Below are 26,565 nucleotides of genomic sequence, written 5' to 3'. Positions count from 1 at the left end.
CTATGAAACCTGGGTCTCACTCAGTGTTCCTCAGTGCAGAAGAATGCTTTGGAGAGTCGTATTTCTCTGGACCAGAGACTGGCTGTTGCAATATGTGATACTAGGACAGGATCACACACACACAGACACACACACACACACAGACACACACACCAGATTCTCAGGATGGGAATCTGAGATTGGTCATCAAATTGTTGGGGCTGGATTATAGTGACAACCATATGGCCAATGAAAACTAGGACATGGGTAGGGTGTGGCATCAGCAGCAAAAGAGGTGTTTGAATTATGGCCTGTGATTGCCTAGGATGAACTGCTTTTCAAAGACAAGGCTATGGGACACTGAGCGGTTGTGGCATTTAACGTTTCCTTGGGAATGATGGTGCAAGGATTGTGAGGTCGGATAATTGCTCACGACTATACCAAAGAGCATTAAAAAAAGAAAATGACAAACCCAGAATGTTAAATACTGTTAAAGGCCACCAGAGAACCCAAGAACTTTGATGCTGGCCCTAGAAAAATCACTATTCCTTTGTAGACACAGAACTGATAGAGACCCACATCTGGATGATTTGGGCTGAAGCATTACAAGAGAAACTGATTCAGCAGTCTCTCTACTTTTCTGGCATAAACCATAGGGCCTTAATTAAGCACTAGGATGCTGAGATTTGAAACAGGGACATTCGTGTGGATTTGAAAAAATAAATGATTTTGAAACACCAAAGTTCCCTAAGTCACCTTTACAAGTGAATTCCCCCTCTTCATGTCCAGGGAGATTCCTTTCCTTGGTTGAAAGCACCTTGGTAAGTTGGAGTGCTATTCTTTAAGATAAAGTATATGCTTTGGTTCAGAAATGAAATTAATATTTTTCCCACAGTCAGACACTGGTCCAGGATTCAGGTGACAGAAGTTAGAATAGATGCCCTCGTATACCTAAAATTTGCTTCCCATTCCTGCATTTTTAACGCCTGCAGTTTTAGTGGGCTTTCCTCATTTCTGAGGGGAGACTGCGTCTACCAGGAGACACATCAATGGTTCCAGGTGAACTGGCTTTGGAGGTGTCCCTTGCCACTAAATCAATATGCGAAGAAGAAGGTAAATTATAGACCGGAGCGATTGATTCCTATTATAGGAGGATGTAGGGTTGCCACTACATGGGCGGCAGCAGGGGTGGCAGGTAAGACTAGGTCAAACCGGGGGCTCCCTGGAATGCCTCTCCATACTCTCAAGTCCAGTAGTAAAGCATTCTCTTAGAATGACTGTATGAGTCCAATTAAGGCACGATTCTGATCCTTCAGGAATGAAGATTTAGGTCACAACAGCAGGTAAACAATCCCAACCTGCTGAGTTTCTGGCTGAGGTGAAAGGCAAGATGGAGTGGGTAGTAGGAAAAAATTTACAGCAGCTAGGCATGTTTTCTACTTTGTTGTTCTGTGCATGATATTTATGTGAGGATTTTCGATGGTGTTTACATTTATGATTTATTCTTTAGGCAACAGATTAGTCCAGAGTGATTGTGACTAAACTAGATTAACATTAACATAAACTAGAGAGAGATGACTGCTGGAAATTTATCTTGTTTTTGAGGAGAGAATGAATGGATTTTTACATGTATGAAGGACAGGGACACCTTCTTAGGCAAAAACACGTAAGCACATAAGCTACAACATGGGTGAATCTGAGGACATTATGCTAAAGAAGCTGGTCACCAAAAGACAAATACCACACAATTCCACTTATATGAATAGCCATTTCATAATGGCTATTCGTGCCATTGTGCCACGTGCTCAGTTCAGTCCAGTCGCTCAGATGTGTCCAACTGTTTTCTAACCCATGGACTGTAGCCTGCCAGTCTTCCTCTGTCCATGGGATTTCCCAGGCAAGAATACTGGAGCAGGTTTCCATTTCCTTCTCCAGGACTCTTCCCAACTGAGGGATTGAATCTGCATCTCTTGTGCCTCCTGAACTGGCAGGAGGGTTCTTTATCAACTGAGTCAGTTAATTGTTACTGGAAAAGGGACCCCTTCCAGGGCCCGAGAGTAGGCTCTTGTCTAAGATTCAGAAATGAATTGTCCAAGGAGATGCACGCTGACAAAGCAAGAGACTTTATTGGAAGTGGTGCCCTGGCGGAGAGCAGGAGGGTAAGGGAACCCAGGCGAACTGCTCTGCCATGTGGCCCACCGTCCTGGGTTTCATGGAGATAGGATTTGTCTTTGGCCAATCTTATGACTTAAGGTCCTTCCTGGTGGCGCATGCTTTGCTTAGCCAAGATGGATGCCGATAAGAAGGATTCTGGCAAGTGGTAGGACACATGGCATCGCCTTTTGACATTTCCTGAATTCTTCCAGTTGGTGGTGGCTGATGAGTTTTGTGTTCCTTACCAGGACCTCCTGTCATAAAATAACTCACGAAAATGGTTACTATGGTACCTGGCCAGAGTGGTTGGTTTCATTCAGTGTTCTTCCCCTAACATAATCACCTTAACTAAATCAAATATCTATATGTGTGTGTTTGTGTATGTCTGTCTATGTCTATGTATCAAGGACATCTTAAGAAACTTTGTCAGATGCCTGCTGAAATCTTTATACGGGATCTCCCTACAGTTTTCTTCAGATCCATCAGTCTTTATAAGCATATGCATTTACTTTGGCATTCTGTTTATTTATTGAACCTGAGAGTCATTTCAATGATCACTGCTTCCTTTGCAAAATCATCACAAGCCATTGGTTTAATACTGCGCTTTGGAATTTTACATGATGGCAGTTCCCAGAATGATTCATTTCTTCCCTTTGAAATATTAGATAAAAGATCTTCAGTCTTATCTTGACACCACTCCTTTTCTTTTGTCACTATTATGCATTAAGCACTGATTATGCAATAAGCGCTGATTGGAAGGACTGATGCTGAAGCTTAAACTCCAATACTTTGGCCACCTGATGTGAAGAACTGACTCACTGGAAAAGACCCTGATGCTGGGAAAGATTGAAGGCAGGAGGAGGAGGAGACAACAGAGGATGAGATGGTTGGATGGCATCACAGACTCAATGGACATGCTGCTGATGCTGCTGCTAAGTCACTTCAGTCGTGTCCGACTCTGTGTGACCCCATAGACGGAAGCCCACCAGGCTCCCCCATCCCTGGGATTCTCCAGGCAAGAACACTGGAGTGGGTTGCCATTTCCTTCTCCAATGTGTGAAAGTGAAAAGTGAAAGTAAAGTCACTCAGTCATGTCCGACCCTTAGCGACCCCACGGACTGCAGCCTACCAGGCTCCTCCATCCATGGGATTTTCTAGGCAATAGTACTGGAGTGGCTTGCCATTGCCTTCCCCCAATGGACACGGGCCTGAGTAAACTCCTGGAGTTGGTGACAGATAGGGAATCCTGGCGTGCTGCAGTCCATGGGGTCGCAAAGAGTTGGACACGACTGAGTGACCAAATTGAACTGAACTGATGTAATAAGCTAGTGAGATAATTTTCCATTCAACACCCGAAATCAGAAATATGATTCTGAGGCAGGGTAACAGCCCTCTGGTGGCTCAGATGGTAAAAAATCTGCCTGCAATGCCAGAGACAAAGGTTTGATCACTGGTTGGGAAGATCCCCCTGGAGAAGGGAATGGCTACCCACTCCAGTATTCTTGCCTGGAGAATTCCATGGGCAGAGGAGCCTGGCGGGCTACAGTCCATTGGGTTGCAAAGAGTTGGACACCACTGAGCGACTAACACAGTCAGAGTGGTGGGAGGGGCTGCCTCATGGAGGTGACGACCCACAAGGGTACATTTTCCTCCCCATCACAGTTGTAGGGGAGCATTTCACAGTTGTGAAAATGCTGTGATATTTGGCTTTTCTGTGTGTTATATGCCCCATACCCTAGTTTAGAAGCTGAAAGAAGAAATTAATCAATAACCTCAGACCCTCCTGCCTTTATTATCGTCACCCTCACCTCCTTGTCCTTCTGAGTAAAGCCACTCAAATATCAAGGGATAAGCTTTTACACAATAGAGAGGTTGGCTTAAGGAAGATTTCAGCTCTGAGAGAGAACTCTGGGAAGACCTGAATGGATGGGAGGGAAAATCCAAGGACAGGTACAAGGGCAGAGGGAACAGAAGGGAGGAGGTCGGGGGTCAGGCAGGGGGAGGACTGGCTGTGGGGCCGATGGACGCTCCTTCATCTCACCCTCCTCCCCACCTCTCAGTCAGGGGCTCACTCAACAGTCAGGGGATTGGGGATGGAGACACGGCAAGCCTTCTCTTGGCCCCAGGCCCGCTCTGCTTGGGTAGGTGAGTGAAGAATTTGCTACATCTCTGTTTAAAAAGCATAGTTGTAAATGAATGCGCATTGATGAGCCCCCCAAAGTTAAACACAGCCACTAGAGAGGTCTAGGAACTCTCTCCTCTCCATTCTAGGCCTGGGAAGCATCTGCAGGCAATGTCTCTGGCAGGTTCCCCTGTGCCCTGTAGGACAAGTTCTTCATCCATTTGATCCACGTCCCCAGGGAGCTCTCCTCTGTGGCTTTTTGTCTAATCTGAGTTTTTCAAGTGATGTCCCATACCTTGCCAAATTTCCCAGAACCAACTTGGACAAAGGCCAAAGGGGACTTCAGTGAATCCTATCCTTTCCGTGTTCTGAGTTTATCATTGCAATCAAGACCTCTTTTCCATAGGGAAATTGGAAGGTCTCTTATTATGAATGAAAACAGAAGCGGCTGGTTAACAACACCAGTTCTTAATTACCTGATTATTTTGTCTTGGCAAGCTTTCCTGATCTGAAAAAGAAGCAGGGGAGAAAAGACATCTTTGCAAAAGACAAAAAAAAAAAAGCTAGTGCTCTTAATAACTTCTTTGAAATATACTTGCTGTTGAATGCTGCTCTTTCTGGGCTTAGAATCTGGCTTTGTGGGTGTCCTAGCTTTGAACTGGTAGTTCCTCTGAACCAGGAACTACCAAGTGGGACATGGAGGTGATTTGAGTGAATAGAATGAAGGTCTATAACTTTTCTTCCTGCTATCCGGTATTTTCTCTGCCATGTGTAAATCACCCAATCCAGGCTTTCGGGAGAACGGCCACAGATTTTTTTTATCTTTTTAATGATGGTAAAATATGCAGAGTACATCATAAGGAACTCTGGGCTGGAAGAAGCACAAGCTGGAATCAAGATTGCCGGGAGAAATATCAATAACCTCAGATATGCAGATGCTGCTGCTGCTGCTGCTAAGTCACTTCAGTCGTGTCCGACTCTGTGTGACCACATAGACGGAAGCCCACCAGGCTCCCCCGTCCCTGGGATTCTCCAGGCAAGAACACTGGAGTGGGTTGCCATTTCCTTCTCCAATGTGTGAAAGTGGAAAGTGAAAAGTGAAAGTGAAGTCGCTCAGTCGTGTCCGACCCTTAGCGACCCCACGGACTGCAGCCTACCAGGCTCCTCCATCCATGGGATTTTCTAGGCAATAGTACTGGAGTGGCTTGCCATTGCCTTCTCCGAGATATGCAGATGACACCACCCTTATGGCAGAAAGTGAAGAGGAACTAAAAAGCCTCTTGATGAAAGTGAAAGAGGAGAGTAAAAAGGTTGGCTTGAAGCTCAACATTCAGAAAACAAAGATCTTGGCATCTGGTCCCATCACTTCATGGGAAATAGATGGGGAAACAGTGGAAACAGTGTTAGACTTTATTTTGGGGGACTCCAAAATCACTGCAGATGTTGATTGCAGCCATGAAATTAAAAGATGCTTACTCCTTGGAAGGAAAGTTATGACCAACCTAGATAGCATACTAAAAAGCAGAAACATTACTTTGCTAACGAAGGTCCGTCTAGTCAAGGCTATGGTTTTTCCTGTGGTCATGTATGGATGTGAGAGTTGGACTGTATAGAAAGCTGAGTGTCAAAGAATTGATGCTTTTGAACTGTGGTGCTGGAGAAGACTCTTGAGAGTCCCTTGGACTGCAAGGAGATCCAACCAGTCCATTCTAGAGGAGATCAATCCTGGGTGTTCATTGGAAGGACTGATGCTAAAGCTGAAACTCCAACACTTTGCCACCTCAGGCGACGAGTTGACTCATTAGAAAAGGCTCTGATGCTGGGAGTGATTGGGGGTGGGAGGAGACGGGGATGATAGAGAATGGCTGTCATCAGAGATGTCGACAGAGATGGCTGGATGGCATCACCGACTCGATGGACATGAGTTTGAGTGAACTCTGGGAGTTGGTGATGGACAGGGAGGTCTGGCGTGCTGTGATTCATGGGGTGGCAAAAAGTTGGACACGACTGAGCGACTGAACTGAACTGAATTGAAAACATACATAAGATTGACCATCGAAACCATTTCTAAGCATAGAGTTCAGTTGTGTGATGTACATTCACAGTGTTGTACAATCAATCAGCAGCCATGGGAAGGAGAGAAAGCAGCAAAGCAGTAGAATTGGGGGTGACAGTGTCACAAGTCCAGGCTCACTGTTTGCTGCGTGGCGGGTCAATAAATCTGAGAGACGAGGGGTTAAGACAACGAAGGGACTTGTTTAGTGGAGCTGGCTGACCGAGAAGAGGGCAGGCTAGCACCTCAAAATGACCATCTTGTTGGGGTCTGGGTGCCAGGTTCTTGTGTAGAGTCAGAGAGAAAGAAGCAATGAGGAACTAAAGTCAAAGGCAGACTAGAGAGGAAGAGGCAGTGGGGAAGTGAAATGAAAGGGTCTTCAGTCTTGTAAGACATCTCCAAGGGGATGGCCAGCCTTTGGAAGGGGAGTGTTAATCTCTTCTATTCACAGGTGGGCTGGCCAGATTATCTCTCCAAGATCTCTAAGAGCACTTTAGTTTATGGTCAGGCAGAGGGGCAGGGTCTTCTGAGACAAGGTATTTAAATAAGATCATAGTAAAGTTTCCAACATGAGGTCAGAATTGGCTTCTCCCTGCAGCACCTGGAGGGGACATTGGCCACCATGTCCCCCAGAAAACTCCGAGGGGGAGTCTTCCTTATCACCTGCCCTGGGATGGAATGGAATCCCTGCCTCTCGATGCCACCATGTCTCTAGGAAAATCTTTTGAACAACTAGGTTAGAAAGAAGTCAGGACTCCAAGTCTAGAGCCTATAGCGCGTCCTAGAGCAGGACATGCCAGTGTCATCCCCAGACTGCCTGATATGTGCTCTGATTGATCCAGCTCTTCATGCTCATAGCTTCAAACACCCATTGAGTTCCCAGAAATGCCTGCTCTGTGTCCAGAGAAGCCCCCTACAGTTCCATCTCTTCTTCCACCTCCTTTCCCTAACAGGGGCTTCCCCCAATGGCTTCTGCTGTTTCTGTTCATTTTCTCTCACACACACTACTTATCTCAGATTCCAGGTTGGGTTCTGTGCCTTTCTCCTTGCCTTCCAGACCTATCTCCTTTTCCTTTTTGCTAAGAAGAGGATGAGATTGTTGGATGGAATCACCGATTCAATGGACATGAGTTTGAGCAACCTCTGGAAGATGGTGGAGGACAGGAAAACTGGCGAGCTGCAGCCCATGGGGTCGCAAAGAGTCGGACACACCTGAGCTACTGAACAACAAGTGATCCCAGCTCCCCTGATACCCAGACCATGAGACCACCCCACTCTCCCCAGTCACCTTTTTTCTGCTTTCAAGCAACTTCCTACTCCCTGCTTTGCAGTCACTTAAGAGGAAGTCTTTTCACTTATATTCAAAAGAGTTGGACTTAGCAATTAAGCTACAACTATAACTCCGTCAGCATTTATACACTGGCCTCTTCTTTTCATAACCATCCATTCACAAGAACCATTTCCTCCACTCCGTCCCATCTCAACAGCCCAATTCAAATTCCAACCTCTGGATCTTGTCATCACCAGCAAGTGCACCACCTCTGGGATCTCACATTCAGACACCCTCTTCTCCAAACCACCCCTACCCTTCCTGCTTATTAGCTCCAGGATCCCCATGGGAATACCTCTGGAGCCCCCTCCCCACAGATGCCATCATCTCAGGTCCAGCCAGAATTCCACGACCCAGAATTATAAATTCTGGTAAACACCTGCAATGCCACCTCCTTCCGTCAGCTGTATCATCTGGAAAAAACTAAGGCCTAGATTGTGGCAGCCCCACCTGGTCCACACCTGCTGCCGGGCACTCCTGAGGAATCACCCACCTGGGCAGACTGACCTTATTGGAGATGTGATCACAAATTTCACATAGACTTTAAGGAGCAAGAAATCTTACTAATAAGGTCACTTTCCCACTCTCTAAAAAAACTCCCTCAGGCCTTTTCTTCTCCCCTCAAGCCTTCAAACACACACACACACACACACACACACACACACACACACACACACATACACATCGTAGTCCATGCGTGGGTTGGAAAAGAATTTTCAGACACGAGGCAAAATGAGAGGAGAATAAAGTTTATTGGAGTGGGAGACGCTGTTAGAACAGGGGGCTGGCTCAAGGGATGGCAGAACCCCTTTGCAGACTAGTAAACAATTTTTATAGTCTCAAGACAGAGAAAATTCCTACTTGAATGGTGGCGTTCCCTGGGCTTCCCTGGTGGCTCAGATGGTAAAGAATCTGCCTGCAATCGAACATGGGTTTTCTTTTTTTTTTTTTTCCTAGGTAATTGTTTTTATTGGAGGCAAATTATTTTGCAATATTATATTGGTTGGTTTTGCCATACATTGATATGAATTTGCCCCGGGTTTACATAAGTTCCCCCTCCTGAACCTCCCTCTCACCTCCCTCCTCCCTTTATCCTCCCTCTGGGTCATCCCCGCATGACAGCCCCGAACATCCTATAACATGCATTGACCCTGAACTAGTGATTCGTTTCACATATGACAACATACGTGCTTCAATGCCATTCTCCCAAATCCTCCCACCCTCACCCTCTCCCACAGAGTCCCAAAGACTGTTCTATACATCTGTGTCTCTTTTGCTGTCTCGTATACAGGGTTTTCATTTGCATCTTTCTAAATTCCATATATATGTGTTAGTATACTGTATTGGTGTTTTTCTTTCTGGCTTACTTCACTCTGTATAATAGGCTCCAGTTTCATCCACCTCATTAGAACTGATTCAAATGTATTCTTTTTAATGGCTGAGTAATACTCCATTGTGTATATGTACCAAAGCTTTCTTATCCATTCGTCTGCAGATGGACATCTAGGTTGCTTCCATGTCCTGGCTATTATAAACAGTGCTGCAATGAACATTGGAGTACACGTGTCTCTTTCAATTCTGGTTTCCTCGGTGTGTATGCCCAGGAGTGCAATTGCTGGATCATATGGCAGTTCTATTTCCAATTTTTTGAGGAATTTCCACACTGTTCTCCATAGTGGCTGTACTAGTTTGCATTCCCACCAACAGTGTAAGAGGGTTCCTTTCTCTCCACATCCTCTCCAGCATTTATTGCATGTCGACTTTTGGATAGCAGCCATTCTGACTGGTGTGAAATGGTATCTCATTGTGGTTTTGATTTGCATCTCTCTGATGATGAGGGATGTTGAGCATTTTTTCATGTGTTTGTTAGCCATCTTTATGTCTTCTTTGGAGAAATGTCTGTTTAGTTCTTTGGCCCATTTTTTGATTGGGTCATTTATTTTTCTGGAATCGAGCTGCAGGAGCTGCTTGTATGTTTTGGAGATTAATCCTTTATCAGTTGCTTCATTTGCTATTATTTTCTCCCATTCTGAAGGCTGTCTTTTCACCTTACTTATAGTTTCCTTTGCTGTGCAGAAGCTTTTGATTTTAATTAGGTCCCATTTGTTTATTTTTGCTTTTATTTCCAATATTCTGGGAGGTGGGTCATGGAAGATCCTGCTGTGATTTATGTCGGAGAGTGTTTTGCCTACGTTCTCCTCTAGGAGTTTTATAGTTTCTGGTCTTACATTTAGCTCTCTAATCCATTTTGAGTTTATTTTGGTGTCTGGTGTTAGGAAGTGTTCTAGTTTCATTCTTTTACAAGTGGCTGACCAGTTTTCCCAGCACCACTTGTTAAAGAGACTGTCTTTTCTCCATTTTATATTCTTGCCTCCTTTGTCAAAGATGAGGTGTCCATAGATGCGTGGATTTATCTCTGGGCTTTCTATTTTGTTCCATTGATCTATATTTCTGTCTTTATGCCAGTACCATACTGTCTTGATGACTGTGGCTTTGTAGTAGAGCCTGAAGTCCGGCAGGTTAATTCCCCCAGTTCCATTTTTCTTCCTCAAGATTGCTTTGGCTATTCGAGGTTTTTTGTATTTCCATATAAATTGTGAGATTATTTGTTCTAGTTCTGTGAAAAATATCGTTGGTAGCTTGATAGGGATTGCATTGAATGTATAAATTACTTTGGGTAGTATACTCATTTTTACAATATTTATTCTTCCAATCCATGAACATGGTATATTTCTCCATCTATTAGTGTCCTCTTTGATTGCTTTCAGTAGTGTTTTATAGTTTTCTATGTACAAGTCTTTTGTTTCCTTAGGTAGATATATTCCTAAGTATTTAATTCTTTTCGTTGCAACAGTGAATGGAATAGTTTCCTTAATTTCCCTTTCTATTTTCTCATTATTAGTGTATAGGAATGCAAGGGATTTCTGTGTGTTGATTTTATATCCTGCAACGTTACTGTAATCGTTGATTAGCTCTAGTAGTTTTCTGGTAGAGTCTCTAGGGTTTTCTGTGTAGAGGATCATGTCATCAGCGAACAGTGAAAGTTTTACTTCTTCTTTTCCAATTTGTATTCCTTTTATGTCTTTTTCTGCTCTGATTGCTGTAGCCAAAACTTCCAGAACTATGTTGAATAGCAGTGGTGAGAGTGGGCACCCTTGTCTTGTTCCTGGCTTTAGGGGAAATGCTTTCAGTTTTTCACCATTGAGCATAATGTTTGCTGTGGGTTTGTCATATATAGCTTTTATTATGTTGAGGTATGTCCCTTCTATTCCCACTTTCTGGAGGGTTTTTATCATAAATGGATGCTGAATTTTGTCAGAGGCTTTCTCTGCATCTATTGAGATAATCATATGATTTTTATTTTTCAGTTTGTTAATGTGGTGTATTACATTGACTGATTTGCGGATATTGAAGAATCCTTGCATTCCTGGGATAAAGCCCACTTGGTCATGATGTATGATCTTCTTAATATGCTGTTGGATTCTGATTGCTAGAATTTTGTTCAGGATTTTTGCATCTATGTTCATCAGTGATATTGGCCTGTAGTTTTCTTTTTTTGTGGGGTCTTTACCAGGTTTTGGGATTAGGGTGATGGTGGCCTCATAGAATGCGTTTGGAAGTTTCCCTTCCTCAGCAATTTTCTGGAAGAGTTTGAGTAGAATAGGTGTTAGCTCTTCTCTAAATTTTTGGTAGAATTCAGCTGTGAAGCCGTCTGGACCTGGGCTTTTGTCTGCTGGGAGATTTTTGATTACAGTTTCAATTTCCGTGCTTGTGATGGGTCTGTTCAGATTTTCTATTTCTTCCTGGTTCAGTTTTGGAAAGTTGTATTTTTCTAGGAATTTGTCCATTTCTTCCAGGTTATTCATTTTATTGCCATATAATTCCTGATAGTATTCTCTAATAATCCTTTGTATTTCTGTGTTGTCAGTTGTGATCTCTCCATTTTCATTTCTAATTTTATTGATTTGGTTCTTCTCCCTTTGTTTCTTGATAAGTCTGGCTAGTGGTTTGTCAATTTTATTTACCTTCTCAAAGAACCAGCTTTTGGCTTTGTTGATTTTTGCTATAGTCTCTTTTGTTTCTTTTGCATTTATCTCTGCCCTAATTTTTACGATTTCTTTCCTTCTACTGACCCTGGGGTTCTTCATTTCTTCCTTTTCTAGTTGCTTTAGATGTAGAGTTAGGTTATTTAGTTGACTTTTTTCTTGTTTCTTGAGGTGTGCCTGTATTGCTATGAACTTCCCCCTTAGCACTGCTTTTACAGTGTCCCAGAGGTTTTGGGTTGTTGTGTTTTCATTTTCATTCATTTCTATGCATATTTTGATTTCTCTTTTGATTTCTTCTATGATTTGTTCGTTGTTCAGCAGCGTGTTGTTCAGCCTCCATATTTTGGCATGTTTAATAGTTTTTCTCCCATAATTGAGATCTAATTTTACTGCATTGTGGTCAGTAAAGATGCATGGAATGATTTCAACTTTTTTGAATTTACCAAGGCTAGATTTATGGCCCAGGATGTGATCTATCCTGGAAAAGGTTCCATGTGCACTTGAGAAAAAGGTGAAATTCATTGTTTTGGGGTGAAATGTCCTATAGATATCTATTAGGTCTAACTGGTCTATTGTATCATTTAAAGATTGTGTTTCCTTGTTAATTTTCTGTTTAGTTGATCTATCCATAGATGTAAGTGGGGTATTAAAATCTCCCACTATTATTGCATTATTGTTAATTTCCCCTTTCATACTTGTTAGTAATTGTCTTACATATTGCGGTGCTCCTATGTTGAGTGCATAAATATTTATAATTGTTATATCTTCATTTTGGATTGATCCTTTGATCATTATGTAGTTTCCTTCTTTGTCTCTTTTCACAGCCTTGTTTTAAAGTCTATTTTATCTGACATGAGTATTGCTACTCCTGCTTTCTTTTGGTCTCTATTTGCATGGAATATCTTTTTCCAGCCCTTCACTTTCAGTCTGTATGTGTCCCTCGTTTTGAGGTGGGTCTCTTGCAGACAACATATATGGGGGTCTTGTTTTTGTATCCATTCAGCCAGCCTTTGTCTTTTGGTTGGGGCATTCAACCCATTTACGTTTAAGGTAATTATTGATAAGTACGACCCCGTAGCCATTTTCTTTATTGCTTTGGGTTCGAGTTGATACACCCTTTCTGTGTTTCCTGTCTAGAAAAGATCCTTTAGCATTTGTTGGAGAGCTGGTTTGGTAATGCTGAATTCTCTCAGCTTTTGCTTGTCTGTAAAGCTTTTGATTTCTCCTTCATATTTGAATGAGATCCTTGCTGGGTACAGTAGTCTGGGCTGTAGGTTATTTTCTTTCATCACTTTAAGTATGTCTTGCCATTCCCTCCTGGCCTGAAGAGTTTCTGTTGAAAGATCAGCTGTTATCCTTATGGGAATCCCCTTGTGTGTTATTTGCTGTTTTTCCCTTGCTGCTTTTAATATTTGCTCTTTGTGTTTGATCTTTGTTAACTTGATTAATATGTGTCTAGGAGTATTTCGCCTTGGGTTTATCCTGTTGGGGACTCTCTGGGTTTCTTGGACTTGGGTGATTATTTCTTTCCCTATTTTAGGGAAGTTTTCAACTATTATCTCCTCAAGTATTCTTTCATGGTCTTTCTTTTTGTCTTCTTCTTCTGGGATTCCTATGATTCGAATGTTGGAGCGTTTAACATTGTCCCAGAGGTCTCTAATATTGTTCTCATTTCTTTTAATTTGTTTTTCTTTTTTCCTCTCTGTTTCATTTATTTCTACAATTCTATCTTCTAGCTCGCTTATCCTGTCTTCTGCCTCTGTTATTCTACTGTGTGTTCCCTCCAGAGTGTTTCTGATCTCATCTATTGTATTATTCATTGTATATTGACTCTTTTTTATTTCCTCTAAGTCCTTATTAAACCTTTCTTCCATCTTCTCAATCCTTTTCTCCAGGTTATTTATCTGTAACTCCATTTTGCTTTCAAGATTTTGAATCATTTTCACCACCAAAATTCGAAATTCTTTTTCATGTAGATTCCCTATATCTTCCTCTTTTGTTTGTATTGGTGGGCATTTATCTTGTTCCTTTACTTGCTGGGTATTTCTCTGCTTCTTCATCTTGCTTATAATGCTTTGCTTGGGGTGGCCTTTCCGTCTTCTGGCCGTTTGTGGAGTTCTCTTTATTATGTAGTTTCCTTGCTGTGTGTGGGGTTGGACAGGTGACTTGTCAAGGTTCCCTGGTTATGGAAGCCTGTGTCGGTGTTCTGGTGGGTGGAGCTGGATTTCTTCTCTCTGGAGTGCAATGAAGTGTCCAGTAATGAGTTATGAGATGTCAGTGGGTTTGGAGTGACTTTGGACAGCCTGTATATTGAAGCTCAGGGCTAGTTTCCTGTGTTACTGGAGAATTTGCGTGGTATGTCTTGCTCTGGAACTTGTTGACCCTTGGGTTTAGTGTAGGTATGGAGACGTTTGATGAGCTCCTATTGATTAATGTTCCCTGGAGTCAGGACTTCTCTGGTGTTCTCAGGATTCGGGCTTAAGCCTCTTGCCTCTGGTTTTTGGTCTTATTCTTGGAGTAGTCTCTAGACGTCTCTATCTGTCCTTTCCATGGTGGTTCCCTCTGTTTTAGCTTCTGTCTGCTGGTCTCTTCAGTGTCTAATTTCCGCCCTGATACTAGGGGGTGGGTGGACACTTTTTAAGGCTCAGTTGTTCAGTCCTGTTCTGGGAAGGGAGGAACGCTGCAGTCGATTATCTCTGGCGTCTGTGGGGAGTGCTCGCAGTGTCTGGGCCACACTGGGTTTGCCCCCGCTCACAGCACGTATGCTGTCCCAGTCTATACTGCACAGGCTCTAGGTTGCTCTGCCGGGAATGATCTGAGGCCGGCACCGGGTTGTATGCACTTCCCAGGTCTGAGCGGCTCAAGTTCAGGTTCTCAGGTACTCCACAAAGGCGCAGACTTGGTTGGGCCTGCGTTTTGTGCCTTCCCCGGTCCGAGCAGCTCAGGGGACCAGGTGTTTGGCGAGTGTGGTCTCTGCGACTTATCGCCTCCCCAGTCCCCGCCACTCAGTTTTCTGGGTGCACAACCGGCGCACCTTCTCAGGGGGATATCGACCGGCCCGAGCCCAAGAAGTCCTGATTAGCAACAAGCCTGCCTGCAGTTTGTATCAGATGCCTTTCTGGGGCCGTGGTTGCCCGCTCCGGCTCTGGCTGCGCTCCCTGCCTGTCTCAGCGGGGGATGGGGTTGGGCCGACCGCAGCCGGCTCACTCTGCTCAGTCCTTTATTCTGTGAGTGGGGCTGGCTGAGTCATAGGTTAGAGCTTTCCGCCTTTTCGTGGGGAAGCTATCCCACAGTCTGCTTTGCTCTCCCCAGTTCTCTCAAATTGTTCTCGCAGCATTCAAGCCCAGTCCTCTCTCTAAGCAGTTCAGCCGGCTCCTCCCTGCCCAGCCCCCGCTGCTAATGGCGTCTGCAGGCGTCTGCGCTGCTTCTCCGCTGGGGCTTACCGTTTGGCGGGTAGTCTGTGGGTTTTAAAAATATCTTAAAAAAAAAGAGGGTTATGTGGAAACTTCTCTCTTTTTAAAGCCTCCCTGCCCGGGACGGAGCTCCGTCCTTACTTCTTTTGTCTCGCTTTTTATCTTTTATGTTTTTTCCTACCTCCTTTCGAAGACAATGAGCTGCTTTTCTGGGTGCCTGACATCCTCTGCCAGCATTCAGAAGTTGTTTTGTGGACTTTACTCGCGTTCAAATGTTCTTTTGATGAATTTGTGGAGGAGAGAGTGGTCTCGCCGTCCTATTCCTCCGCCATCTTATTGCTCCCCCTGGAACATGGGTTTTCATGTTCGATCCCTGAGTCAAGAAGATCCCCTGGAGAAGGAAATGGCAATCTTACTCCAGTATTCTTGCCTGGAAAATTCCCTGGAGGGAGAAGCCTGGTGGACTACAGTCCATGGGGTTGTGAAGAATGGGACACGACTGGGAGACGAACATTTTAGAATGCTATTGGGTGTATACAAGGGTGGGTATCTTACCTAATATGGGGAGAGGGCACTGGCCCGTTTAGATCATCAGGTTCATGGCAGTTCCAGAGATTTTTATCCTGTAACATTAGTACAGAGCTCCACACCTGTGACCTTGATACAGCGCTCCAAAACACACACATAGCCCTGCCTACTCAATCATGGTGTCTACACTTCATGTTTTAAAACTTCAGTGTAATTAGCATGATCTTAGTTTTATACCTATCTATTTCAGCTTTCATTCTAAGTACGGTTAATAACACGTCATCTTGCAAGGTGGGCGTGGGAAGGTGGGGTGAGGTGGAGAGGGACACATGCAGATACACAACCATGTTGTCCCTGGGAGGGGGCACAGCCTCAGGACCTCAAAGACCCTCCAGAGCCTTCACATCCCCCTTGGGTCCCTGAGGTTTACGGTGGATCCTCCCATCACCTGGAGGATTTTCTCCCTTGGACCTCCCCATCCTCTCTCTCCTCCGTGTATCCCTCTGAGTGAGCTTCCTGCTAATCTGAAGGTTTAGGAGAACGACAGAGAGCAGAAGCCAAAGTCTTTGCATATAAATGAAGGTGGCATCAGTTTCCTAGGCCTGCTTGAAAACTGTATGGAAAATTTAGATGGCTAGAAAGAACGGAGATTTATTTTCTCCTGGCCCTGGAGCCTGGAAGTCCGGAATCTAGATGACGGCAAGGCCCGAGCCCTCCAAAGCCTCCAAAGGTGGGAGGCTCCTCTCTTGCCTCAGCTCCACGTTCCTTGACTTGCAGAGGCATCATTCTGGTCCCTCCTCCACCTTCACAGGGTCGCTTCTTCCTGTGTCTCTCTACATGTTTGCTTGTATGTGTCCATGTTTCCTCTCTTTGAGGAAACCTGTCGTTTTGGGTTCAGTTCTCCAATTCCAACGTGACCGCTGCGTGTGTGTGTGTGTGTGTGTGTGCACGCCCACGCTCCTGTACTCCGTCATGTCTGACTCTTTCTGACTGTAGCCCACCCAGGCTCCTCTGGCCATGGAATTTTCAAGCAGGAATAGTAGAGTGGGTTGCCATTTTCTCCTCCAGGGGATCTTCCCCACTCAGGGGTCTAACCCACATCTCCTGCGTCTCCTGCAATGGCAGATGGATTCTTTACCACTGTGCCACCTGGGAAACCCAAGATAACCTCATCTTACCCTAATTTACACCCACAACTACCTTGTTTCTAAATAAGGTCACGTTCTGAGATACTGGGTGTTTGGACTTCAATACATCTTTTTAGGAAACACAAACTTAGTTCGTTACAAAGGTCGATCCTTTAATTGCTCATTGCCATTGACATATCTTTGCTTATTCAGCTAAAGCCGTGGAAAGATGCCAAAGGAATCTGACATTATCTCGAACTGGCTGGAGCTCAGTGTGAATGAAAAGAGCAGGATTTGGCAAAACTGCTCAGTAACTCTCTAGAGATGCTGATAGTCTTTTTGGGGTTTCTTGATATCTACCACTTGGGTCAAACGTTTCTCATAGTTATGAGGGTGAAACCCAGGGGGAGAGGTACAGATCCATTCCTCATCCAGATAAAGTAGACAACAATATTATGGAACAGTTAGACCTGGTACCTTTTAGCGAGGACTTGAAGACATCCCATAACATAATTTGTGGAAGACATACCGTGGTTGCTGTTTAGTCACAGAGTCACATCTGACCCTTTTGAGACCTCACGGACTGAAGCCCACTAGGCTCTTTTGTCCATGGGATTTCTCAGGCAAGAATACTGAAGTGGTTTGCCATTTCCTTCTCCTAGAGACATTTCTGACCACCTTGTATCAGAAAGAGGGTGCAGAATGTTGTCTTGGGAAAGATGTTCAGGTAAATCCTTTGTAGAGTGGGAACCCACTCCAGTATTCTTGCCTGGAGAATTCCATGGATGGAGGAGCCTGGTAGGCTACAGTCCAGGTGGTTGCAAAGAGTCGGACATGACTGAAGCTACTTAGCACACACACATACAAGTAGGCTGGAGATCCTGTGTATCAGTAAGCCTTAGCTGGCTTGTGCTACAATAACAAACAGTGTCCTGACTCCCCCGGCATGTTGGCTGAAGGTCAGCTGAGGCTCTGCTCTATGGTCTTCTAAATCCTGTGAAGCTGAGGGAGCAGCCCTAGTGGGATATGCTGGTCTCCAGGCAGCGGGCAGAGAATGATGGTGGGACCGAGGGGCGGATCTTACAGCTTCTACTTGGAAGTGACACACATGACTTCTACTCCCCTTTCACTGTTGCTCAGTTGCCAAGTCCTGTCTGGCTCTTTGCGACCCCATGGACTGCAGCACACCAGGCCTCCCTGTCTCTCACCATCTCCCGGAGTTTGCCCAAGTTTATATCCCTTGAATCGGTGATGCCTTCCAGCCATCTCATCCTCTGTCATCCCCTTCTCCTTCTGCCTTCAATCTTTCCCAGCATCAGGGTCTTTTCCAGTGAGTCAGCTCTTCACATCCAGGGGCCAAAATATTGGAGTTTCAGCTTTAGCATCAGTCCTTCCAATGAGTATTAGGGGTTGATTTCCTTTAGGATTGACTGGTTTGATCTCCTTGTAGCCCGAGGAACTCTCAAGAGTCTTCTCCAGCACCACCTTTCATTGACCTGAGCAAACCACACTGCCAGGCCCCAGGTTGCTGGGTCAGGGATGGGGAACATGGACACATAGGTACAACCTACCAATCCTGCAAGGCTGGAGAACTGGCAGGGGGTCGAGCCTGTAAACCTGGTTGCATGAACGGTGTCGTGTCTTCTGTGCTGATAACTGGGCCTAATACATATCTCTGGGTAAAGCTGGTTTAACCCTGACTTTGTAGTGAGGCTGTGGGGCATGTGGATTCTTTGACAGCTCCCCTTGTCCAGCAAAAGAGCCCAAATTGTGCACCCCAGACGCCCTGACAAAGGCTAATGGCTCCACATATGGGCCCACTGGGACTCTCAATGCTTTGAGCCTTTTCAAACCTTGGCTTCTACAGTTTTCCCCAATCTCTCTTCTGCATCATCAAACGCTTCCTTTTTACTGAATCTTTCCCATTCAGCACTTAAACATAAATGCAGCTGCTTTTCTCATCTTTAAAACAAAAACATGGACCTTGAGGGCATTATGCTAAGAGAAAGAAGTCAGACAGAGAAAGACAAATATCATATGATTTCACTTACACATGAAATCTAAAAACCAAACAGAAAATCAAGCTCATAGACACCGAGGACAGATTGGTGGTGGCCTGAGGCAGGGAGTGGAGGGGGGTGGGATTTTGGTGAAAGGTGTGAAGGTGGTCAAAAGGTACAGACTTGCAGTTATAAGATAAATAAGCCCTGGGGATATAATAAACATGGTTAAGGTGACCATAGTTAACAATACTGTAATGAGTATTTGATAGTTGCTAAGAGATTTAGTCTTGAAAATTCTCATTACAAGAAAACAGTGTTGAAGCAGTGTGGTGATGGATGTTGATTCGGTTCAGTTCAGTCACTCAGTCATGCCCGACTCTTTGCGACCTCATGGACTGCAGCACGCCAGGCCTCCCTGTCCATCACCAACTCCTGGAATTTACTCAAACTCATGTCCATTGAGTTGGTGATGCCATCCACCCATCTCATCCTCTGTCGCCCCCTTTTCCTCTTGCCCTTAATCTTTCCCAGCATCAGGGTCATTTCCAATAAGTCAGTTCTTTGCATCAGGTGGCCAAAGCATTGGAATTTCAGCTTCAGCATCAGTCCTTCCCATGAATATTCAGGACTGATTTCCTTATATACACACATCACATCATTATGTTGCATCCAGAAACTAATGTTTTTTCCTTTATTTTTTTAAAAAAAGAATTTTATTTATTCATTTGGCTATGCTGTGTCTTCGCTGCTGTGTGGGTTCCTGTGTAGCTGCGGAGGGTGGGGGCTACTCTCTAGCTTAGGTGCACGGGCCTGTCTCGCTGCGGAGCACAGACTCTAGGCACGAGGGCTCAGTCGTGTTTCCTGAGCTCGGTAGTTGTGGCCCAAGGACTCAGTTGCTCCGAGGAATGTGGGATCTTCCTGGATCAGGGATCAAACCTATGCCTCCTGCATTGGCAGGCAGGTTCTCAGTTCTCCCACTGAGCCATCAGGGAAGCCTCTGAAGCCTCTGAAACTAATACAATGTTATATGTCAACCATATTTCAACAAAAAGCAAAACAAACAAACAAAAAGAATTAAAAAAAAATGCTTTTAAACGCTCAATCCTCTTTGGTTACTGCCCTTTGCTTCTTTTCCAAGAAAAGCATCTTTAAAAAATCTCGTCCTCTTACTCTTTCTACTTCAAGATATAGTCATTCAGTAACACGCCTTGGTCTGCTGCACCTCCACGATGCCTTAAAACTCATGCTTGCAGAGATCACCAGGAACCTCCCTGTTCCACGTCCAGGAGGCATTTCCGGTCCTCACGCGTTGGCCTCTCCATGGCATCTGATGCCACCGCCTACAGGGTCCAGTGAGACGCTGGCTTCTCCCCACTTCCGGTTCCCATCTGAGCCCTTGAACTTGCCCCGGAAACTCGTTCTCAGTCGTCTCCCTCCTGTCAGTAAGGGCCCTGCTGCACGCCCAGAGACGCACTGCCCAAATCCTGTAGTTACTAGTAATACTATGACGCCGCCTGCTCTCTCCCCCATCTCCTCCAGCCGGCTTCCAAGTCCAAACGTTCTACCCGCAGTTTCTTGACGGTCTGTCTGTTGCCTCCACCCATCTAGGCGGCCACATTCTGCGCACAGAACGACAACAGCCTTCTGTAAACAGGCTTATTTCATTACCAGTGAAAGAGGATTTTGAAAACCCTGAGAGATTTATTTTGGCCAGAATTTGAACCCCTTACAATCATATCATTATTTGGAATTTGTGATTTGAAGGAAGGAAGGATTAAATACAGTTTTCCTTTATTCAAGGGTTCTCAGTTAATCTTTAAAAGCATATTTTGAGTGCGCACACACATACTAAGACACACACACACAACTGGCTGTTACTGGTGCGGTTTTCATTGAACCAACTCTGTAAGAGACGATTCTGGGTGTGCTGGACTGGAAAGAGAGGAAGCGGTTTGGGGCTTTACCGGGTGATCTGGGGGGTGGGGTGGGGGGACACACCTCCCCCAGAGAGGGCCTTGGGGTTCTGGCTCCAGGTGACCCCCAGGCTGCAGGGCAAACTAGAGAATGGAGGGATTGTCATCAACCTGTGCCCTGAGCTCCAGGTGATTTTGGGGCAAAACCCGGAGTACCCTTGGAGATGATGGCAAAGTGTGGAATGGGAAGATTTATTTTCCTTTCCATATAAATTACTGTAATTTTATACCCCTTTTCTACTGGCTCCGCCAGACACACCAGGAAGTGTCTAGCATCCAAGTTGGCACTGTAGTATTTCTAATTGAGTAAAAAAATCCAAGAACATTTATTCATCATTTTACCCTGGAATCCCAATACTTTGGCCACCTGATGGGAAGAATTGACTCATTTGAAAGATTGGGAAAAGACTGAAGGTGGGAGGAGAAGGGGACGACAGAGGATGAGATGGTTGGATGGCATCACCGACTCAATGGACATGAGTTTGAGTAAACTCCTGGAGTTGATGATGGACAGGGAGGCCTGGCGTGCTGCAGTCCATAGGGGTCGCAAAAAGTCAGACACACTGATCAACTGAACTTACCCTGGATAAACATCTTGAAATATAAACATTGTTACTTTTATTTTTTCTGGCCATACCTGGAGGTATGTGGGATCCTAATGAGTGTACTCCGGGAGTTGGTGATGGACAGAGAGGCCTGGCGTGCTGTGATTCATGGGGTCGCGGAGAGTCGGACACGACTGAGCGACTGAACTGAACTGAACTGAACTGAATTCCCTGACCAGGGATCAACCCATGCCCCTAGAAGTGGAAGTGTGGAGTCTTAACCACTGAACCACTAGAAAAGCCCCCTACCTTTTTATCTTTGAAGGAACAAAACAGTCTTTCCAAAACCACAGCTTTAATTCAAAATGAATAACATAGCAGAATGTCAATCATTAGCTTTCCTTAAAAGTCTTTATCTCTGCCCAATTGTTCCATTGTTAATGGTGCACTAAAGCATTGAAAACTTAATTTTAAAATGGGAAAGGGATCTATTAATGATCTATGCTGTGAAGGCGATTGCGTATTTGCTTTTATATACATATAGAAAGAAGGAAAGAAAAAAAAAAATAGTGTTGTGCCAGGTATTACTCATGAACTTTCTTAGTTCTTTTCTTCCCTCTTCTTCAAAACAAACAAATCATTAAACAGATAACCCAAGACACCCCCCTCCCTCAACAATTCTTTACTCTTTTAAAAAAGAGATTAATCAGTAGCACCTTGGCTGGGGAGAGGGGAGTGAAACCCAGTCTTCAGGAACCGGGGTCTGCTCCTGGGAAATAAAGCAGCCCCCCGCTGGCAGCGCTTTCCCAGCTGTGTGCTGAGGCTGGAAGGAGACAGAGAGGAGGGAGGGGAGGGGGAACTTTCAAGAGCTCGTTATTGTTCAGTCGCTCCGTCATGTCTGACTCTTTGCAACCCCATGGACGGCAGCACGCCAGGCTTCCTTGTCCTTCATTATCTCTTGGAGTTTGCTCAGACTCATGTTCAGGGAGTCGGTGATGCCATCCAACCTTTTCATCCTGTCTGCCCTTCTCAGTCAAGAATCTACCTGCAGGGTGGGAGATGCAGAAGATGCAGGAATCGATCCCCTGGTCGGGAAGATCTCCTGGAGAAGGAAATGGCTACCCGCTGCAGTATTCTTGCCTGGAGAACTCCGTGGACAGAGGAGCCTGGCGGGCTCCAGTCTCATGGGGTCGCAAAGAGTTGGACACGACTGAGCAACTAACTGTGCATGTATCCTTTCAGTGGATTAGGCTCTCGTTTCCCCTTTTTGCAAAATGAGAAATATCAGAGATAACCGATATAAAAATCCTTTGTGTAAGCAAAGTCTCATTATTGTTTTCCCTTTAACAATGATAATGCAGTCTTGATTTTCTACTATGTTGCAGCCCCAGATGAGTGCTGTGTGCTTGGTAAGTTCTGGATGCTGTGCTTGGTGCTCCACAGTATTATTCCATTTTTCTTCTCACTGAATGACCTACCCAGAGCAGGTCTTCTCACTTTTTCAATGAGAATCTTAAACTAAGATGGCCAATGCCAGGGGCTAGGAAGGTGGGAGAGCAGCGACTCCGAAGCAAGCCATTTGATCCCAGAGCCTACATTTCCTGCTTCTAGTCTGCACGGCCTCCACGTTCCTAGCCTTCACTCACTTCCTAAGGTTCCTTTTTCCGTGTCCCTTCCTGGCTCACCAGCCCTTCCTGGGATGCAAGCCTGCAGCAGAGCCTGTGCCGCGGTAGCCGTGGCCTCTTACTGGTGTATGGCGCCACCTGGTGGCCAAAGGAGGCACCTGTCGGGATCAACACTGCACCTGCTGTATTTGGGACTCGTGCGTGCACGCTCAATTGCTCAGTTGTGTCAGACTCTTTGTGATTCTTCATTGCTGAGCCACTAGGGAAGCCCAGTTTGGGACACATCAGCACTTTATTTGAGGTGACGACAGAAATCTCTAGTTGTTTCTTTCCTTTTCTAACAGAATAACATCAACTGGTCTGCGGCTCCGGCGCTTATCAGAGGAGACGTTGCCTCGGTTGCTCTGTGTTCATTGGACCCCGACACATCTCTGATCTACCAGCCAGATGGGATCTCACTTGAAGAAGGTAGAGATGAGGCTGCTTATGTGATAGCACTGACTAGGAGTAGATTGGGGAGGGGAGAGAGCAAACTGTGAGCAGTTCAGTTCAGTCGCTCAGTTGTGTCTGACTATCTGCGACCCCATGAATCACAGCACACCAGGCCTCCCTGTCCATCACCAACTCCTGGAGTTCACTCAAACTCATGTCCATTGAGTCGGTGATGCCATCCAGCCATCTCATTCTCTGTCACCCCCTTCTCCTCCCATCCCCAATCCTTCCCAGCATCAGAGTCTTTTCCAGTGAGTCAACTCGTTGCATGAGGTGGCCAAAGTATTGCAGTTTCAGCCCCAGCATCAGTCCTTCCAATGAACATCCAGGATCAGTCTCCTTTAGAATGGACTGGTTGGATCTTCTTGCAGTCCAAGGGACTCTCAAGAGTCTTCTCCAGCACCACAGTTCAAAGGCATCAATTCTTTGGCGATCAGCTTTCTTCACAGTCCAACTCTCACATCCATACATGACCACTGTAAAAACCATAGCCTTGACTGGATGGACCTTGGTTGGCAAAGTAATGTCTCTGCTTTTTAATATGCTATCTAGGTTGGTCATACTTTTCCTTCCAAGGAGTAAGCGTCTTTTAAAGCTTTGGGGTGAGGCCAAAAAAAAAAAATCCAGCAATTGTTTTATTATATTTATTTATTTTTAATTGGAGGATAACTGCTTTACAGTATTGTGTTGGTTTCTGCCGTACAACAACCTGAATCCGTCATTATTGTACATACATCCCCTCCCTCTTGACCTCCCTCTGACCATCCCCTAAACCCCAGCAATTTAAAGGGAACCACTTATCTTATATCAGTCAAAGAAGTTTTAAACTGGATTTTTTTTTTTTTAGACTTAAAGTCATCAATATCTACCTCTTTTGGAAAGTATCTTCATTCCAGGGCATACTTAGAGTGTTGTCAAAGATTCTTCAAAAAAAAAAAAAGATTCTTCCAAATACTTAACAACTAGCCCTAAAAATTAAGTAAACAATTCTGTCTATAAGTAATTATTATATCTAATTTTGCCTGCCAGAATCTTAGGCATTTTGATTTTTTTTTCAGATGTAAATACATGTTAAAATCTCCTTTCTGACATAAAGCTTAGAACATGAGAAAGAAAGTTGAGAGAAACACTATCTGGGGGAGTCTACAGATGTTTGGGGGCAGAAGCCTGTTCTCACCCCTGCGGCGGGTGGCAGGGAAGAGGACGGAGAAGGGCTGATTTCTCTGTAAGAATTCTTCCAAACTTTGTTTTCTATCTCATTGTCAAAATTACTAAAAGATACCATATTTTAAAGGTTTTTGATCTTTTGAGGGCTTCCTGAAATTCAAAAGGCAAATTCCAGTATGGGTGGAGGGAGGAATCCACTGTAATTAATCATAGAGAAAAAAGGGGGGTGGCATTAAGTTTGCAATGTCAGAAACATTAGAAATAGCCAGTGTGAGTGATGGGACACTCACCCAGAGGGATGGCAGCGGGGTGCTGTGAGTAGACCTGTTTTCATAGACTTTTCTTTAGTGGGGCGGGGGACGAAAATCTCTGAACTCTTCCAGGCTCATAAATTGTGTTATCTCAGAAATACATCCCTCCTAAGTTGGTGTGAGGATTATGACATCAGCTACACAGAGCACAAAGAAAGTGCTCAATAAATGCCATCTATTGTTATTTTTATTCCCAGAAAGACAGGGACACTAAGAACAGGGTGACGAACACTTCTGGTTTGCTCAGATGGTCCAGGTTTTAGCACTGAATGTCCTGTGTCCCCAGGTGGCACAAAGAACCCACCTGCCGATGCAGGAGACTTAAGAGACGCAGGGTCCCTCCCTGGGTCGGGAAGATCCCCTCATAAGATTCCCTTTTGACCATCCTCTCTAGTTTTTTGCCTGAAGAATCCCATAGACAGCAGAGCCTGGCGGGCCACAGTCCACAGGGTCACACAAAGTTGGACATTATGGCAGAAAGTGAAGAGGAACTCAAAAGCCTCTTGATGAAAGTGAAAGAGGAGAGTGAAAAGGTTGGCTTGAAGCTCAACATTCAGAAAACTAAGATCATGGCATATGGTCCCATCACTTCATGGGAAATAGATGGAAAAACAGTGGAAACAGTGTCATACTTTATTTTTTTGGGCTCCAAAATCACTGCAGATGCTGATTGCAGCCATGAAATTAAAAGACGCTTACTCCTTGGAAGGAAAGTTATGACCAACCTTGATAATATATTAAAAAGCAGAGACATTACTTTGCCAACCAAGGTCCGTCTAGTCAAGGCTATGGTTTTTCCCGTGGTCGTGTATGGATGTGAGAGTTGGACTGTGAAGAAAGCTGATCACCGAAGAATTGATGCTTTTGAACTGTGGTGTTGGAGAAGACTCTTGAGAGTCCCTTGGACTGCAAGGAGATCCAACCAGTCCATTCTAAGAGAGATCGATCCTGGGTGTTCATTGGAAGGACTGATGCTAAAGCTGAAACTGCAATACTTTGGCCACCTCATGCGACGAGTTGACTCACTGGAAAAGACTGATGCTGGGAAGGGTTGGGGGCGAGAGGAGAAGGGGACGACCGAGAATGAGATGGCTGGATGGCATCACCGACTCTGTGGAAATGAGTTTGAGTGAACTCAGAGAGTTGGTGATGGATAGGGAGGCCTGGCGTGCTGTGATTCATGGGGTCGCGGAGAGTCGGACACGACTGAGCGACTGGACTGAACTGAACTGAAGTGCTTTAGTGCCCACGTCCAGCCTGTGTTCTGTGAATCTGTTCACTCCCAGGCCACAAATATTTCCAAGTTTTCAGCTTTTTGTTGGGGTCGAGGAGGGTGGAGGAAAGTCAGTGAATTCCTATTTCCCACAATCAAACGGCAATCTCTTGTCAGATGCCCAGCAGTTCCTGTTTCTACCGTATCTTGCCATCACATTGCCTGCAAAAGAGAAGGACCTTCTAGTTCTAGGAAACAAGTCAGCACAACGTGCTGAAGGAGGCTGCCTGTGGCTCCATCCGGACTTGCTATTCTCTGCACCACTCAGCAGCTACCAGCAGAGGGCACACTCCTGCCCTGCTCGCTGTATTCCGAACGCCACCCGCTGAACCGCTTCTGCCTCCCATGAAGTCTTAATACACTGATGGCAAGCCACTCCAGTGCTATTGCCTAGAAAAATCCCATGGATGGAGGAGCCTGGTAG

General features: G+C 45.0%; 1 long non-coding RNA gene across 1 annotated transcript in view; it reads left to right on the top strand.

Annotated features, from left to right (window-relative positions):
- The window catches only part of LOC148775808 (uncharacterized), a 31,365-nt gene extending 5,048 nt beyond the window's left edge, over positions 1-26,317 (top strand). Inside the window, exons 2-3 of the long non-coding RNA XR_016038931.1 lie at positions 23,243-23,366; positions 26,267-26,317. This is a non-coding gene — a long non-coding RNA (uncharacterized LOC148775808). The remainder of the gene's footprint in view (positions 1-23,242; positions 23,367-26,266) is intronic.
- The last annotated feature ends 248 nt before the right edge of the window (positions 26,318-26,565 follow it).

The sequence above is a fragment of the Moschus berezovskii genome, chromosome 13 (assembly GCF_049115385.1).
Source record: "Moschus berezovskii isolate FMDL1 chromosome 13, NW_MosBer_1.0, whole genome shotgun sequence".
Classification (NCBI taxonomy): Eukaryota; Metazoa; Chordata; class Mammalia; order Artiodactyla; family Moschidae; genus Moschus; species Moschus berezovskii.
Note: the sequence above shows the minus strand (reverse complement) of the source record. Positions and strands in the feature narration are given on the sequence as shown.